This window comes from Dermochelys coriacea, chromosome 25 (genome assembly GCF_009764565.3).
Source record: "Dermochelys coriacea isolate rDerCor1 chromosome 25, rDerCor1.pri.v4, whole genome shotgun sequence".
Lineage (NCBI taxonomy): Eukaryota > Metazoa > Chordata > Testudines > Dermochelyidae > Dermochelys > Dermochelys coriacea.
Window position 1 is genome coordinate 6,335,820 of NC_050092.1, and position 18,596 is coordinate 6,354,415.

Below are 18,596 nucleotides of genomic sequence, written 5' to 3' on the forward strand. Positions count from 1 at the left end.
TAAAAACCTGATATATAACTTGGTGCTTATCTATCTATCTATCTGTCTATCTATCTGTCTATTTAATTTTACTTGGTGCTTATATCTATATCTAAGTATATGTCCCCAGCAGGCTGCTCTCCATGGGATCAATATCCCTCTGTGTGCTGTTGTCTTTGGGGGTGGTATTCTCTGATATGCTGACCCTGGGGAGATATCTCTAGAGAAAGAGATAGATATACTTGGTGCTTTGGCAGGGCCAATTTCACACAGCCGTGAACATCTATCAGCCAAATCAGCTGAGAGGAAGAATTTAATCAGAAAAATGTGAATGATAATTGGGAATCATTTAAGAACACTTGACTAGGTGCCCCCAAAAGCCACAATCATGGAAGATTAAAATCAATCAGGTTAAAAACCTGATTTAGTGGGGAAGTAGAGGCATGTCAGAGGGTTTTCCCTTCACCCTCTCCCCTGGTTCTTGTCATGCAGACAGAAAGCAGAAGACCAAAAGTCCAAGTTGCTGGCAATGTGATGTTTATTGGGGTTAGTTTCCAGCAAGCATGTCCATAACTCTGATGCTGCAGAGCCTTGTTTCCCAGTGTCCCGTTCTCCCACCTCCTGAGCAGGCATAATTATACCCGCAATGCATGCCCTCAGTCCCGCCCCTTACAATTTATGGCCATGTTCCATTTTGGGAGGTCGTGAGTCTTGGGTCTTCGTCCCACCTCTTTTGTATCCCATGGGAGGGGTAAGAAGTGAGGTTGTACTACAGTCAGGGACAGGCATTTCTTTGACCTTTTAGTGTTTCATACCTTCCCTCCAATTCCCACTTGCCCCTCTCTACTGGTTGCTTGACCTTGCCTTGAGATAGGAGTTGAGGAAGTCTTCAAGTGTGCGCTCATATATAATACTCCCACTATGCCCAGTAACACTTCAACTGCTCTTATCTGTTCCCATTATACTAACAAACCCATCTGGCCAGGCAGAAGCAACATACAGTATCTTTGCCCTTTGTTTACACATATTAGTAAGAATATAAGTATATCAAGAATCAAATGGGCAAACAGGACCTAAAATTCTATCTCAGGCAAAAATACAGGCTTGAATCCTACATTGTCACTAGCACTTCTAACAAGGCAGCTATACATAATAATAATAAATAGTATCTTAGAAATGGAAGAGAGGGAAAGTTAAAAGTAATGAATATAAATCAAAGAAGTTAGAAATTGTAGAAAATTGATAAGGGAAGCATAGGGACTCACAGAGAAATCTATGGCCAGCACAGTTAAGGAAAATAAGGTTTTTTTAAAATACAGTACAGGGGTTGGCAAACTTCGGCATGCAGCCCATCAGGGTAATCCGCTGGCGGCCACGAGATATTTTGTTTATGTTGACCGTCCGCAGGCACTGCCCCCTGCAGCATCCAGTGGCCACAGTTCACTGTTCCAGGACAATGGGAGCTGTAAGAAGCCACGGGCCTTTTGCACAAAACAGCTGTATCAGTGGCCAAGCATCCGGGCCCTTGATTGTTTATTCTGCTGTTTTGTTACTTGATTGGAAGGGGATGTGGCTAGCCAACCAGATGCAGTACAGTGCGCTTCTATTCTGAAGGCTCAAATATAACCAAAGTTTTCTTAGCAGGGCAGGGACAGGGAGTGAGACTACTCACAGGGTTTTTTATTTTGCAATTACATTCATAAGCATAACTTATGCTTAACTCCCCCCATGCAATGAATCTCATCTTGCACTCCCGAACTCCAAATAAAGTCATTGCAGTATTGGTTCTGGAATCCTTGGTAAATATTCTTGATATGCAAAACATAAAATTTTAATATGAACATTTTTGATGTTTTCCTCCACATCCTGTCATATTTGAAGATTGTCAGTATAATCCGTGGTGAATAAAGGGCCTCCTGCAAACCATGTGGAATTCATCGTAAGCAGCCAGTTTACATGTGCAATCTAACCGATGTAAATTTCATTTCAGGCCTAGGCTGCTTTGCTTCCCACCCTCCCAGTACTACTTCCTCCCTGTAAGGAGATTTCAACTAAGGCCAGGAAATGGCCATTCAGGGAGTATTCCACTGTCTCCTTGGAGCCTCCCAGCAGTTCTACGGATCAGCAAGAGCTTTGTTCCCACCATACTTAGGTGACGTCAGTCCTCGGACCTCCAATCAGAATAAGATACAGCAGTGGGGTTTTTACATCATGCAGATAACTATAATTAGACCCTTCACATGTAAAACACAATCATACTGACCATTTACTGTACGTAGCACCTTATAGCCACTAGTCTCTACTTGACAAACAATAAAAATTACCTCCCCAGAGACAGCAGCATGTGTAGCTTTGGGGTAGTTTATGATGGTGCAAAGATAACCCAGGTATCATTTTGGCCCCCCAGCCAATCCAGGATTGGAAGAGTAGAGAGATGATTTAGAGCTGCTTTTTCCCCCTCTTCTCCTCAGCTACCCGCAGTGGAGCTCCCCCAATGCTTCCAGTTCTCTGGTGGCTGCTGCAAGGGGAGTCTCTATCTTCCAAGGCCAGCTCCCCAGTTGCTGCTGCCTTTACTGCCCCCAAGTTTACGTGATGGTCAAAGAGGGCAGAATGGATCTCAATATTCATGGCGCTTGCCCCTTTCTGCCCCCCCCAATCTAATCGGGGTTGGGGAGATTGAATGGGGACTTGACTGAACAGCTTTCATGCCCCTGGTGCTGTTGATTCTCTAGCACAGCAGTGAGTCTTCAGCACATATCATGGTTCATCATTGCTTTCTCGCCAAAAAAGAAAAGGAGTACTTGTGGCACCTTAGAGACTAACAAATTTATCTGAGCATAAACTTTCGTGAGCTACAGCTCACTTCATCGGATGCATTAGTTGGAAAATACAGTGGGGAGATTTATATACACACACACACACACACAGAAAACATGAAACAATGGGTTTATCATGCACACTGTAAGGAGAGTGATCACTTAAGATGAGCTATTACCAGCAGGAAGGGGCGGGGGAAAAGGAGGAAAACCTATTTTGGTGATAATCAAGGTGGGCCATTTCCAGCAGTTAACAAGGACGTCTGAGGAACAGTAGGGGGTGGGGTGGGGGGAGAAATAACATGGGGAAATAGTTTTACTTTATGTAATGACTCATCCACTCCCAGTCTCTATTCAAGCCTAAGTTAATTGTATCCAGTTTGCAAATTAATTCCAATTCAGCAGTCTCTCGTTGGAGTCTGTTTTTGAAGTTTTTTTGCTGAAGGATAGCCACTCTCAGGTCTGTAATCGTTTGACCGGAGAGATTGAAGTGTTCTCCGACTGGTTTTTGAATGTTATAATTCTTGACGTCTGATTTGTGTCCATTTATTCTTTTACGTAGAGACTGTCCAGTTTGACCAATGTACATGGCAGAGGGGCATTGCTGGCACATGATGGCATATATCACATTGGTAGATGCGCAGGTGAACGAGCCTCTGATAGTGTGGCTGATGTGATTAGGCCCTATGATGGTGTCCCCTGAATAGATATGTGGACAGAGTTGGCAACGGGCTTTGTTGCAAGGATAGGTTCCTGGGTTAGTGGTTCTGTTGTGTGGTGTGTGGTTGCTGGTGAGTATTTGCTTCAGGTGGGGGGGCTGTCTGTAAGCAAGGACTGGCCTGTCTCCCAAGATCTGTGAGAGTGATGGGTCGTCCTTCAGAATAGGTTGTAGATCCTTGATGATGCGTTGGAGAGGTTTTAGTTGGGGGCTGAAGGTGATGGCTAGTGGCGTTCTGTTATTTTCTTTGTTGGGCCTGTCCTGTAGTAGGTGACTTCTGGGTACTCTTCTGGCTCTGTCAATCTGTTTCATAGGGCCTAATCACATCAGCCACACTATCAGAGGCTCGTTCACCTGCGCGTCTACCAATGTGATATATGCCATCATGTGCCAGCAATGCCCCTCTGCCATGTACATTGGTCAAACTGGACAGTCTCTACGTAAAAGAATCCAGACTCCAATGAGAGACTGCTGAATTGGAATTAATTTGCAAACTGGATACAAACAACTTAGGCTTGAATAGAGACTGGGAGTGGATGAGTCATTACATAAAATAAAACTATTTCCCCATGTTATTTCTCCCCCCACCCCACCCCCTACTGTTCCTCAGACGTTCTTGTTAACTGCTGGAAATGGCCCACCTTGATTATCACCATAAAAAGTTTTCCTCCTTCCCCCCCCCCCACTGGTAATAGCTCATCTTAAGTGATCACTCTCCCTACACTGTGTATGATAAACCCATTGTTTCATGTTCTCTGTGTGTGTGTATATAAATCTCCCCACTGTATTTTCTACTGAATGCATCCGATGAAGTGAGCTGTAGTTCATGAAAGCTTATGCTCAAATAAATTTGTTAGTCTCTAAGGTGCCACAAGTACTCCTTTTCTTTTTTGTGAATACAGACTAACACGGCAGCTACTTTGAAACCTTTCTCGCCATAACACGCTCCGTCACTCCTAGTGGCCGCCGTCTTGTCTTTCATCTTCTCCTCTTGGAAAACATTCGCCCACCTTAGAGTAAATCAGTCAGAAATACAGCATAGAAGCATGGGAGCTCCCCAAATCAGCCAGGTTCATTACGCAGCAATCAAACAAAACAGGCTAAAAATAGCGAGTGCTCATTCATACATTGCTGGGTTTCTACTGGCAAAAAGCCATTCACTGAGTGACAGGAGCCTTTTGTGCTATTTCCTATGACCCAGAAACTAGGCACTGGCAGAATGATGCCAAAAGGTGCATGCAGAATAAAAAGGCAAAGAGGGAAAAGGAGGGTGGATGAAAAGGGAAAGGACCTAGCACAAACCTGTCTTTTCACTAGAGAAAGGGCTAGGACTCAGAAAGAAGTCATGGAGAAAACTGAATGGTTCAGAGGGCTTGTAAATTGGTCTAGAGCCCTTCTCTTCCTGGTCAAATCTGGCCCAGGATAGTAACTGCATTACTGCTATCTTGTTGTTGGTCCTAGTGGGTAAGTGACCTCACAATAAACACTATTGTAAATGCTATTCATCAGCATTAGAAATGGGGCCAAGTAAACTCTATATCGGAAGAATTCTGAATTTTAAGAGGGGCTCGGAATCCAGCCATCCGAATTTGGCAGCTAGTCCTTATCTGTAAAATGGGCTTAACCAAAACCACAGATCTAAACAACCCTAAATGTTGGAGAGTCTAGAAGTGAATTTTGTGGCTTAAACTCGTATTGAATCAGGACAAAGGACTGGATGGACCATGGAGACAGAATTCATCTCTAGCCCTAGTGGTGATTTTTCTCCAGGACAAGGCTCTGGCACTGTGTGGAGATGAGACATGCAAGGGAAGCTTGTGTGGTGTCTTTTTTTTTGCAGTGGACTTGTTGCCTGAGGTTAACATTTTTTTTTTAGGAGGTTAACATTATTAATTTGGATAGTATGGGTTATAGGCTTACCAATTAATCTGATCAGAAGATAATAAGGCTCTTGTCCCAGAATCAGGCTACACAGAGTTTGCAAATGATCCTTGGGGGTATGACAGGATGCTCACTGAGACAAATATAGTCTTAAAGACTTTTATTGAGATAAATGGAATTATAATCAAATAGTAATCAAATGGTAAAATAATCAGAGTTACAAATTCAGTAATATTATTCTAGAGATACATGTGATATTATGCACTATAAAGCTTTTGATTAGTATACTCACACCCTTCCTTGATGACCTGGTGAGAGAGGACCATCCTCACCTCTGGCATGCCAAAAGAATTCAGGTCCAGGTTCCTCAATTCTTGAGTAGGAGGTGCAGCGCTTAAAAGAAGCTAGAGCTAAGAGCAGGGCCGGCTCTAGGTTTTTTGCTGCCCCAAGCTAAACAATGTTTGGCTGCCCCCCACCCCAGCCCTGGGCTCCCCCCCGCACCCGTGTGCCACCCCAGCCTTGGGCTTTCTTCCCCCCCCCCGCCCCAACACTGGGTTGACTCCATCCGCTCCCCCTCGCCTTCAGCTAGTCCAGTGCTGGCAGGGTCGGGGTAAGCAGCGGGGCTCCCTCAGCCCAGGGTCCCTCCAGCTGGGGCTCCCACCTCCAGGACCAGCCGGTACCCGGGAGGGCAGAGCTGGGGGGAACGCCCCGGCAGGGGGCTGAGGAGCCAGGGCAGGGCAGCCGCAGAGGGAGGGGAGCCCCAGAGAGCGGGACGCAGGCCCCGCACGGCAGCGCCCTGGGCACCAGTCCCCTCTATGGCCCCGCTGCTGCTCCTGGCCGCCCTGCCGCAGCCCCTGGGTGGCTCGGGCTGCTTCGCCCAGCCCCGGCTGAGGCGTTGGGGGGCGGCCGCCCTTCGGCACCTGCAGGTGGCTCCTTGCGCACTGCGGGGAGGCCCCCAGCCTGAGCGTCCCAGTCCTTTTGCTGCCCCATGCAAAAAAAAAAAAAAAGGATGGCCCGAATGCCGCCCCTGAAAATATGCCACCTCAAGCACATGCTTGGTTTGCTGGTGCCTAGAGTCGGCCCTGGCTAAGAGCTATTGGAGCTAACTTAGAGTTTTACTGAACTAAATGACTTAAACCTTAAAATTAAGAACTCACAAACTAATAGACTAGTAAAACAAAGAACTAAGAAGCTTGGAGCTTAGAAAACTTTGAAAGCAACCTTTTGAAGCCCAGATAAACAACTTGCTTGGCATGGTGGGTCACCCCTCTTATAGGTCATGGGTGCTTGAGTCCCCCTTCTATGTCCAAACTTAGTTTCCTCGCCCACCAAAATGTGACACTTCCTCCATAGGCTGGTATGTTTGGACATATTGATGACATATACATGCATATTAAGTGACATTCAATCATTCTGACATTTGTTATTTTTGTCCTCCTTGTTATTTCAGTTCTTTCCTTGAGGTGTACCTGTTTACAGAGGATATGAACTTAGGAAAGCCCTCTATGCCAACCTGCTTCAATGCGTCCTTTATCTATCTATGTTAAAGGTTGCAGCCATATATGGACCTTATTCTTTAACTCATCCCTGTCTATCTAGGTGAAAGATCCCAGACAAATATATGCTAACTTTGCCTTAGCTCAACATACAGGATGTCACCTGTAGGTCCCTTGCGTTACAGCCAAATTACTTTAATTTAAACTTATAAACCTATTATAATAAAACAAACCATCAAAACCATAAGAAAATAAGAAACCTATAAGAAAAGATATATAGGCAAGCAAGCAGGCAATCCCATAAGCTACAGACTAGAGAATATTCTCCTTGATCCTCCTTCAAATGCTAGTCTAGTTTTCACCAATTCATGCTGTAAGGGCCATCCTCAGATGTAACATCTATCTTCTGTTTGATATAACACTGTGTTTTCAGTTCATAGAATCATAGAATATCAGGATTGAAAGAGACCTCAGGAGGTCATCAAGTCCAACCCCCTGCTCAAAGCAGGACCAATCCCCAATTTTTGACCCAAATCTCTAAATGGCCCCCTCAAGGATTGAACTCACAACCCTGGGCTCAGCAGGCCAATGCTCAAACCACTGAGCTATCCCTCCCCCCAATGCCTTAGGGGGGATGGTGAAAGCAATTGTCTCTGTGTGTTTTACTGCACTGGTTCTCAAAATTGTAGACCTCCATCTCCAAAGGAGTCACTGGCATTTATCATAGACCCAGTCCCTGTCTCTAGGTTTCTGGTTATGTTAATTTGCTTAATCAATGGCACGTGTTGTTCCTCAGAAGCCCCAAAAACCATTGTAGTGATTCCTATGGTCCCTCCACTGAAGTGGCATGTAAACACCGGCAAAATATTCAGAGAAGCAATTGAGGAGGACTTAACTGTGAACAAATGTATATGAGATTATGTATAAAACTGGTCGCAAATTTATTGACAACGTGTTTTTCCATCCGAAAATGCCATTTCTTCTAAATCAAAGCTTTCTGCAGGAGCATGTGCTTTGGAAGGAATTTTGTTTTGGAAAAAAATCAAAATAAAGTGTGTTAATGAGACTGAAACGTTGCCTTTCCACATTTTTTGAAGCAGAACATTTTGATTTTTCATTTGAAAATGACTTCTTTGCTTTGACATTTATTTTCTATTATAAATGATAACTGAACATTTAGACATTGAAATCACACCACCACGTTTCACGTTTATCTAAACAGAACATTTTAATTAACCTGTAACAATGTTTTTTTCCAAAAACTTTGTTTCCCTGGATATTTTGAAATTGGACATTTTTGTTCCAATTCAGAATGAAAACAAACTTCAAAATAGTGGAATTTCCCACCAAATGGAAATTCCAGGTCCAGAACGACCCTAGTCGCACCATTATAAAAGTTGCAAACCCCATGTTACTGCACTGGCAACTGGCGCCTATCGTGGAATGGTGATGGGGGAGCACTGGCTATATTACTACAACATGGTATTGAGGAAAGGATGGGGGGACCAAATAGTTCATCCAAAGCATGTTTTCTAAGATGTATGAAATGTAATGAACATAGTTAATTAATGATACATTAGGAATTAGAATTTATTATTCACTTCTAAAATCACAGTGTGAGTGAATTTAATGCATGAAAATTTCATGCATTTGCTTGAGCCCAGTCTAGGGCTGGCAAGAACTTAGGAAATTGCCCATATAAAAAGCTCATTGGACACACTTCCTCTCAGACCTCTGGCTCCCACTGCTATTCTAGAATCATAGAATCGTAGAACTGCAAGGGACCTGACTCATAGGCAGGACTAAATATTATCTAGACCATCCCTGACAGGTGTTTGTCAAACCTGCCCTTAAAAATCTCTAATGATGGAGATTCCACAACCTCCCCAGGCAATTTATTCCAGTGCTTAACCACCCTGACAGTTAAGAAGTTTTTTCTCACGTCCAAACTAAACTGCCCTTGCTGCGATTTAAGCCCATTGCTTTTTGTCCTAACCTCAGAGGTTAAGGAAAACAATGTTTCTCCCTCCTCTTTGTAACAACCTTTTATGTACCTGAAAACTATTCTCATGTTCTCCCTCAGTCTTCTCTTCTCCAGACTAAACAAACTCAATTTTTTCAATATTTCCTCATAGGTCATGTTTTCCAAACTTTTCATCATTTTTGTTGCTCTCCTCTGGTCTTTCTCCAATTTGTCCACATCTTTCCTGAAATGTGGCACCCAGAACTGGACACAATACTCCAGTTGAAGCCTAATCAACATGGATAGAGCAGAAGAATTACTTCTCGTGTCTAGCTTACACCACTCTTGCTAATACATCCCAGAATTATATTTGCTTTTTTTGCAACAGCATTACACTGTTCACTCATCTGTAGTGTGGCAAGGCACCTTCTCGGTCTCACCAGCCTCTGCTGTTTTTAGCCTTGGCAAGATGGGCTTGGGTAAAATAGTCCCTCTTGGTTGCACAGGGGCAGTCCGTTCCTTCTCTCTGCCAGTCTTTTGGGCTTGTGGCACCTTAGAGACTAACAAATTTATTTGAACTGTAGCTCACAAAAGCTTATGCTCAAATAAATTTGTTAGTCTCTAAGGTGCCATAAGTACTCCTTTTCTTTTTGCGAATACAGACTAACAGGGCTGCTACTCTGAAACCTGTCTTTTGGGCTTGTTTTTCTCCCTTATGGCAGGGACTGCAGCCTTCCCCCCAGTGAGGCTTACTGTCTTGCTGCTCCTAACCTACTGGCAGCATGACTCCTTCTCTCTCAACAGGGGAGGGTTTAAAAAGGTCTCAGGCAGCCCTTAGTTGGAATCAGCTGATCCTAACTGAGCTCAGGTAATTCCCTCCCAGCTGATCCTAACTGATCTCTGATAACCCTCTTCTCAGGTGAACCTGATTGACCTGTAGTCACCCCTCCTCAGTTGACAGGGAGGAGGGCCTTTTAGCCTTCTGGGACTGTTTTCTCACCCCCTCCTTGCAGCTGTCTGTCCTGAGTTTAAAATCACAGTAGCTTGTGATCCACTATCACCCCGAAATCCCTTTCCTCAGTAATCCTTCCTAGGCAGTCATCGCCCATTTTGTATATGTGCAATGGATTGTTCCTTTCTAAGTGCATTTGTCCTTCTTGAATTTCATCCTGTTTACTTCTGACCATTTCTCCAGTTTGTCCAGATCATTTTGAATTTTAATCCTGTCTTCCAAAGCACTTGCAACCCATCCCAGCTTGGTATCATCTGCAAACTTTATAAGTGTCCTCTCTATGCCATTATCTAAATCATTGATTCTAGTCCAAGACCCCCAGGCAATTCTGATAAATGTACCTTTGTCCTGTTATAAAATACCCCCTTCTCATTCTGATCTTATGTATCTCTAAAGCACAGACTGCCAATGATTCTGTGATAGGGACAAGGCTCACACTACATAACTTCAGATGAGATTTGAATACATGTCCATTGGTGGGAAGCTTATTCATTAATAGAGCTGGGTGAAAAATTTCAATGGCAACTTTCTTTTGCTGGAAAATACAGATTAGGCTCAATCAAAATACGTTGTGAATTTGTATTGAATTCATTGACTTGTTTCAGTCCAAAAACAAAATAAAAACATTTTGATTTGACATTTTTGAAACAAAATGTTTTGATTTTTTTTTCAAATAGAAACAGCTTTTTGTTTTGAATTTTACTTCAATTTTATTTTATTTTTTTGAAGACAAACTCTTGAATTTGCCATATTTTTCACTGGGGGAGTGGGAATCTGAAAAAATCAAAACATTTCATTTCAACATTTTCAAAATGAAATGTTTTGAACTGAAAAATATCAAAGCAACGCTTTGTTCAAATTTGACTTCTATTTTAGTTTTTTTTTTTAAGTTACGTTCAAACTAAATATTTTGCTGAAAAATGCAACCAATATCTGTTTCGGGTAAGCTAAAACAATTTTTTTCTCCAATTTCTTGGGTAAGCCAGTGAACCAATAACCCAGTACAGTGCATTAATGAATAAGCTATGTGAATAACTATTTAAACTCCTTGTAAATTTTCTTCTCTGGCCAGCAGGATTAGTGAGATCAGTTCATTTCCCAGCTCTAAGACAGAATCAAAGGGTCTGATTACAAATTGTACCCAGCACTTGATTTTTTTGAAAAGATGATAGGCACTATGCTTTACGATGTATTTTCTTTGATTCACAGGATATATTAATAAAACTCAGTGCCATTGCTGGATGGAATTAACTTCCATTAACGAAGACAAGATTTATCACTGTTTTGAGGAAGTGACAATTGTGGCTTTTTTATGGGAGGGGTGAACAAAACTCCACTTTGTTGACTGTTAAGCCACAAACCTATTAATCTGTACAAACAGAAGCTTCAATTGTGAGTCCCTCTTGAACTATTCACTAACATTTTAAAGTGGCTCCAGCACGGGCCTGTATGAACATGCAGTCAGATTGCAACACTCTTTATTCCTTGCTTGGGGTCTAGCCACTGGGGTGCACATTTCTGATTCACTTATTTGGTGGTTAATATTTAATCTAATGCTGACTCATCAAGTGCTGGAACCTCAGAAGTACTGAGAATCACCAACTCCGATTCAAGACCAATGGATCAAGCCCTAATTAGCGATGGAATTTATAAGTGCAGGGGCAGCCAGATTCCAAGTTTTTCTCTGGTTACATTTGGAAATTAACTCTAGTGTTGATGAAAGGAGCTGAATTGACAAGGATAAAGACTGGCTTCCTTCAACTGAAATACTTCACAAACGCACACACAAAATGTACACAAAACACACATTCCCTTCATAGTGGTGGAAATGACCATGCAAGATGTGGGGCAATAATGAATTGGGCCGAAGGAACCACCTTCCTCCAACAACTTGTCCATGATAATTAAGACCCTGCAACAGTAAGGAGAAATGTCTCCTAACATGCAATTAGGGGAACACAACCATCTGACCTGCGCAGTGGCTTGGGGCTATGCAATACACCAGTGGTGTCTTGTGGGATGGCAGGCACTGAGGTAGCTCTGTGCTGGTTCTGCAGGGAATGTCTATATGTTGGAGAACCTATTCATCCGGCCATTGGCCACGTTGGCCAGCGATGAGCTGCCAAAATCTTAACAACCGATTCCCTCCTCACCCCACAAGGGGGTTGTTGCCCCTCGGGACTCCTGCCCCATCCAACCCCCCGCATTCCTTGATGCCCCCCCAACCCCTGCCCCATCCACCCCCCCTCCCCTGTCCCCTGACTGCCCCCAGAACTGGGCAGGAGGGTCTTGTGGGCCACTGTAGTGGGTGCCCACCCCACCCCACCCCTAAGAGCCAGAGGGACCTGCTGGGGGGTGAGGTGAGTAGCTCCCAGGAAGCATCTGGCAGGTCCCTCCGGCTGCTCCCCCCACTGATCACATCAAAAGTGGTGCCTTAGATGCCGACTCCGTGGCTGCTCCGGGGCTGGAGCACCGACGGGGAAAATTTGGTGGGTGCAGAGCCTCCACTGGCAGCTCCCCGCCCCACGCCCAGCCCCAGCTCACCTTACCTCTGCTCCGCCTCCACCCCTGAACGCGCCGCCCCGCGCTGCTTCTCCATGACCCGCCAGCTCCCCATGAATCAGCTGTTCGGTGGGAAGCCGGGGAGGGCTGAGAAGCAGGCAGCGGCTTCCCGCTCAGGCCGAGGGTGGCGGAGATGAGCTGGGGTGGGGAGCAGTTCCCCTGCCCCCCCCCCCGGGTTACCTGCTGCAGCACGGGTGGCCCTCCTCGCACCCCCCCCCCCCACCCCAGCTCACCTTTGCCTCCCTGGGCCTGAGCGGGAAGCTGCCGCCTGCTTCTCAGCCCGCCCCGGCTTCCCGCGCTAACAGCTGATTCGCGGGAAGCCGGGGGCACGGGGCAGAGAAGCAGAGCGGGGTGGCACGTTCAGGGGAGGAGGCTGAGCGGAGGTGAGGTGAGCTGGGGCCAGAGGTGGGGCGGGGAGCTGCTGGTGGGTGCTCTGCACCCACCACATTTTCCCCTTGGGTGCTCCAGCCCTGGAGCACCCATGGAGTTGGTGCCCTCTAGCTCTGTGAGAATGCAGACGGTTGCTTCTGGGCAGCTATGGGCAAGGCAAAGCGTCACCCCCTCTCTGAATTCCATGCCTTAATAAACATACGCCTGTTATTAACTATGCCGGCTCTGCTGGGTGTCTGTTTCTTTGATTCTGGGGTCATTGCCAGAAAGAGAAGTACACAACTGCTACTCTGAAACCTGACAACTGTGACAGTAAGATTTACTGCCTACTTATAGCCAGCTTAAAGTTCCTCTTGTCCTATTCATGCCAACTAAGTGTGTGTATGTGCACAAGCTGAGTTGCAAAGGATCTGGACATCTCATCTGGCTCATTTACTTGTTTCTGTGGCAGAGCTCTGATCAAAGGCATTGAATATTCTCACTGATAAATGTGCATTCATAAATCGTCCTCTTTTTCATCTGATTAACTGCTTTGGTGGAAGCGGTCTGGCCTTAGGTTTTCGGGTACAGTGTAGTCTCTGAACTAAGTAGTGTATCAGATACTACGGACAGCAATAGAGTTCATAGTATACAAAAAAGCTTCTGGATTAAAAGAATAGTATTAGGTTGCAAAGTCAAGCACTAAAAAGTTAGGAAATGCCGGAATTATGGTTGCCTTGTGCAACCTTAATTCAGTTCCCTTGTGCATATACATTATGAAACAGGGCTGAATTGCCTGATCACTTACTATTTTTCCATAAAGAAAAGGAGTACTTGTGGCACCTTAGAGACTAACAAATTTATTTGAGCATAAGCTTTCGTGAGCTACAGCTCACTTCATCGGATGCATTTGAGCTGTAGCTCACGAAAGCTCATGCTCTAATAAATTTGTTAGTCTCTAAGGTGCCACACGTACTCCTTTTCTTTTTGCGAATACAGACTAACACGGCTGCTACTCTGAAACCTATTTTTCCATAGGCTACCCCACTAGCCCCTGATCTGCTAGCTCCCAACCCTCTGCCCCGACCACCTTCAGCTCCCAGTCCCAGTCTCCATGCCTAGTCAGTCCCGGTCTCCCACACCCCAACTCCAAATCTCAGTTTCCCACCCCAAGGATTTCTTGTCCCAATCTGTTCCCCATCCCCCAGGTCTGGCTCTTGTCCCCTCTGCATTCAGATTAGGCATCCTCCTCATCCATATTGCCTGAGCCCAGCAGCAAGGGCAACGGGAGCACAGGAGAGTCTGTCTCCTTGCTTTCAGTTCCACTGTCTGGCCCCAGACCTCAACAGACCACAACAAGCCACAGCTGCAATAGCAGGAAAATTTGGCTGCGCGTGGAGCATACTCAGTGCAGATGAACTCTTTTGCAGCTAAAAGCTCAGTTATAGCAAATCTCTGCTGCGCATGTATGGTCTCTGATTTTTTTTTCAGAGGCTTAGCACGTGGCCAAAGTTGGGTGCATTTTCAGAAGGTGGCAAAGGGCACATTCCTGCCACAGAGGCCACCCCCGCCAGCCAAATGTCAAGTCCCTGCCCCAAAGCCGGGGAGCACTCGAGCTTCTCAAAGAAGTGGTTAGCCAACATTTTTAACACCAGCAGCCCAAAGTGCTTTTTCACTAGCCTCATTCTTGGAAATGGCTGAAGAATCTTGACAGAAACTTTCCAAAAAATTCAGTCTGGGGCAGACCCATCACGGGTCTTCTCCTGTTGACCATGTCCATGGCAAAGGGTATTAAAATCTGAAGCCAACTCAGTGCTGGGTTTGTGGCACTTAATGCTGAGCAAGTAGTGTTGGTGAAGGCTTCACAAAGAGTTGCATCCAGCAGTTTGCTGAAACCAGAGGGACTGTAATGCGGTTTCTGATCTGTGAGTGAGTGGTGATTGTGGTGGTGGGGTGTTGGTGGGTGGTTTTTTTGAGGGATGGGGGTAAATTGGGGAATCCATACAGATGATAACATTCAGATATGAACTTCATGCATGAGTTCCGTCCTGAGATTTCTCATTGCTTAACAGTTAAATCGTTAGTTAAGCTGGCTGGCAGATAAAAGCAGCCTGGATTTATCAAGTCTTATTGCTGGACCACACTACCACTTAAGTCTATGTAAATTACATTGCTCAGGGTGAGAAAAAGACACCCCCCCTGAGCGATGTAAGTTACATTGACTTAAGCGCTGTCCACACCTTGCAATGTCAGGGGGAAATGCTCTTCCATCAACATAGCATCCGCCTCTCGCAGAGGTGGAGTCATTATGCCAATGGGAGAACGTGCCATATAACTAAGAGTAATGGGATGAAATTAATCAAGGGAAAATGCAGGCTGAATATCATGAATATTTCCACTATTGTTGTGGTAGTAGCTCCTAGGGTCCCAGCTGAGTTTGGGGGCCCTTTGTTCTAGGCATTGTACAAATACATAGTAAGAGAGTTCCCACTTACAATCTAAATACCCAAGACAGACAAACAACGGGACCGAAAACAAAGGCACAAAGAGGTGGGAGTGTCTTGCCAAGGGCATGCAGTAAAACAGTAGCAGAACTGAGAACCCTGGTATAGTGATAGAATCCAGTATAATGCTCTAGCCACTGGACCCCACTGCCTCTCCTACGGTGAAATCTATTCGAAATGCTGGCGGTCCCATTGCTGAAAACATTCATACATCATCTTTTCTCTGAGGATCTCACATCACTTCATGAACTTTTAACCAATTTTCACATCCTTGTGAAGTAGGTAGCGTATTTCTGCACTCATAGGAGAGGTGCATTTATGACTAGATATGTTAAAATGATTTGCCCAAGCTTGCAAAGCAAGTTAGACAAATCAATAAGAGAACCCAGGAGCCCTGACTTCTAGCTCTGTGCTCTGCCCACTAGAGACTGACGTGAAGAGTAAAAACCATGTTGTATTAAGTCTTCCAAGATTGCAGAGAGATAGTCTATGGGAGCAGTCTTGGCCTAAGTTTGATAACCATTTGTGTTAGACTAGGATAAGTACCATTGACCAAAGTCTACCATAGATTGGTTGCGATGTATGAATTACCAGTAAAAATGTAATCTGTACTATTCAGAGAAATCATTATTAGCAACAGCTGTATCATTTCCACAAAATGAATGGACAGGAGAAAACATTGACCTCCTGAGGTCTCTTACAACCCTAATATTCTATGAATACCTAATAAGCCATTTATGGCTGTTGGTGCTGTTAGTACTAAAATGGATTATAATGGCCAGAGCTCCAGGGTGGGCAGCACAGAGACAGCAAAAGGGGCAATTTGAGAGGGCCCTGAATCCTGTTTGAGAGGGCCCTGAATCCTGAGTGGTGTTGTGACCCTTTGCACTAGGTTGCAATATCGCTCATTGAAATTTGGCCTAGTGGCCCCTCTGTCACAATGGTGGGGTGGCTGGGCCAAACTTGAGTGCACTGCGACCCTATGTGCCATGTCACAATGCCTGGAACGTGGAGCCAGGCAGGACCCTTCAAGACAGGAGTTGAGTGTTGGCAGAATCTGCCAGAAAATAATGGCATTGTATAAAGCTCTGTGGGAAAGACTTGAAGATTTTGGGGAAATGCTGAACATTGTATAAATAAATATCTCATATGTGTTAACAGTTTACGAAACTGACATTAATGTGTTGCTCATTAACATGTTTTTGTTTTGTTTTTTGGCTTGTTTTAAATAAAGTATGAATTTATTTCCCAAAGCTTACAACTTCGAATAATACTCCTTTCTCTGCAGCTGTTCGAAAAGTTTTGAAAGTTTTAGGAAAGTTTTGAAGACTGGGTTTGCACAGATAGTAGAGGGTGAGATTTAAAAAATCCACAATCTCTGAGTTAAGAACTGGGATTTTTGTTAAATAGTTTGATTGAAATATCTCAATCCAGATTTTTAATTCATCAGTATTTTAAGTCAATGTTGCTAAAGAAAATTCCAAAATTACCACAAGCATTACCTAAAATAATATTAGATTATTGAAATTAATAGTGCTGCAGATTAATTTATTATGAATGCAGACAGCTTAATGAATATTAAATTTTACATATTATAGAGCAGCTACCTTTCCATTGGTTTCAGAGTAGCAGCCGTGTTAGTCTGTATTTGCAAAAAGAAAAGGAGTACTTTGGCACCTTAGAGACTAACAAATTTATTAGAGCATAAGCTTGAGCTGTAGCTCATAAAAGCTTATGCTCTAATAAATTTGTTAGTCTCTAAGGTGCCACAAGTACTCCTTTTCTTTTTACCTTTCCATTGTAAGACTCAGTTTTACTATGCCCATGAACTCCCCTCTCCCCCAACACCAAAAATACAATTTCTGCCTCAAATTTCTCATTTGTGGTATCCTTACCAATGAGAACATTTTCTTTGAAAGTTTCAGATTTTAGCAGACTTATTTGGAAGATGTGAGAGTTTAAATAATGAAGCTTTTCACTTAGTAACCTCATGATTATTTATGTATTTATTTATCTTGGAATCTTGGAAGGCCATATTTCAGAATCTGCTTGATGTATTAAACTAGAAACAATTTTTTTCAATCGCTCTTCCATGAAAAAAGAATTCCTTTGAGTAATTTTCTGAGACTGCAGTGAATAACTGTAAAACTAATCACAATCTTCAGAAAATTGCTTAGCCTTTCTAAAGTCCACAGTCAAACCATTGCAGTTTATGAAGGCTGAGATACCTGTCTTGAAGAACTTTTAGAAGCTGCAGGGAATTTCAAATTTATGTGAATTTCATAAATCTCAGAGCTGAACTTGGTCAGATAAGTCTTTAAGTGAAAAGAACATAAGTAATTTTAATATATTTACAAACTTAATAAGCCTTGTTAGAATGCTGTAGTTTTACAAGAAAGGAAATAAACCTGGAAAGGCAAGAAATTGAAGGTTAGACTGTGCCTTTGGAATCATGCCTCCAAGGTACCACCCTCCTTTCCCTTGGGCACTGACAACAGCTCTCTGTGGTCTAGGGCTCCATGAGTGGTAATAAGGTGGGCCACGGGCAGAATACACATCTTCTCACCCTATAACCAGTGGAAACAGTAAGGGAAAGTTAATGCAGATAGAGCCCACTCTCCACTGAGGAATCCCTTTAAATGAGGTCCTAGAGGCAGGTGCTAAATGTGGAGCCCTTGGTAGCATATACAGGTAGCTGGAAGAGAGCCAAAATGGCCCTGTAACCTCACTGCCCACAGTCACATTTCCATGACAATACCTCTGGCCTGACCCTTGCACCTGGGGAATTGGCAGGAGAATTCCCCAGGGGCCACAATGACTGGCTTCATGGGCCCTTTTCTGTTGGCAGATCTGGAGTAAAGGGCTGCTGGGAAGTAATGAATTGGGCCCCAACTCAACTACTTGTGTTTTCTGACCCTCCCAAAAGTGGTCAAGAAGGTGAGAAGCTCGACTTTTTCTTTAAAAAAAATAAAATAAAAAATAAAATGGCGACTTGGTGTCCTAGACACTGGGCATATTCACAGAAAGGAATCCTACAGATTCCCAGTTTCACACCCAAGCTGTTCTGGCCCTCAAGAGGAGAAGATACTTCTTGTGACAAGAAGAAAAAGGAATTCACAATGATCACAAGCCTGCTGACCTCATGCTGGATTTTCTCTAACACCAGTTTGACAGGGAGTAACTCCACTGAAGTCCAGAGAGTGCGAGTAAAAGGAGACTGAAGCTACTGGTCTGGCATTGAATCAGCAGCCCAGAGAGGAAGGAATCCAGATTCCATCATCCATTCCCTTTGGTGC

The 18,596-nt window shown here is 44.1% G+C and overlaps 1 protein-coding gene across 1 annotated transcript in view; it reads left to right on the forward strand.

Moving 5' to 3' along the window:
* Positions 1-18,596, forward strand: part of LOC122457509 (mucin-17-like) — a 98,494-nt gene that overhangs the window by 41,908 nt on the left and 37,990 nt on the right. The window lies entirely within an intron of this gene.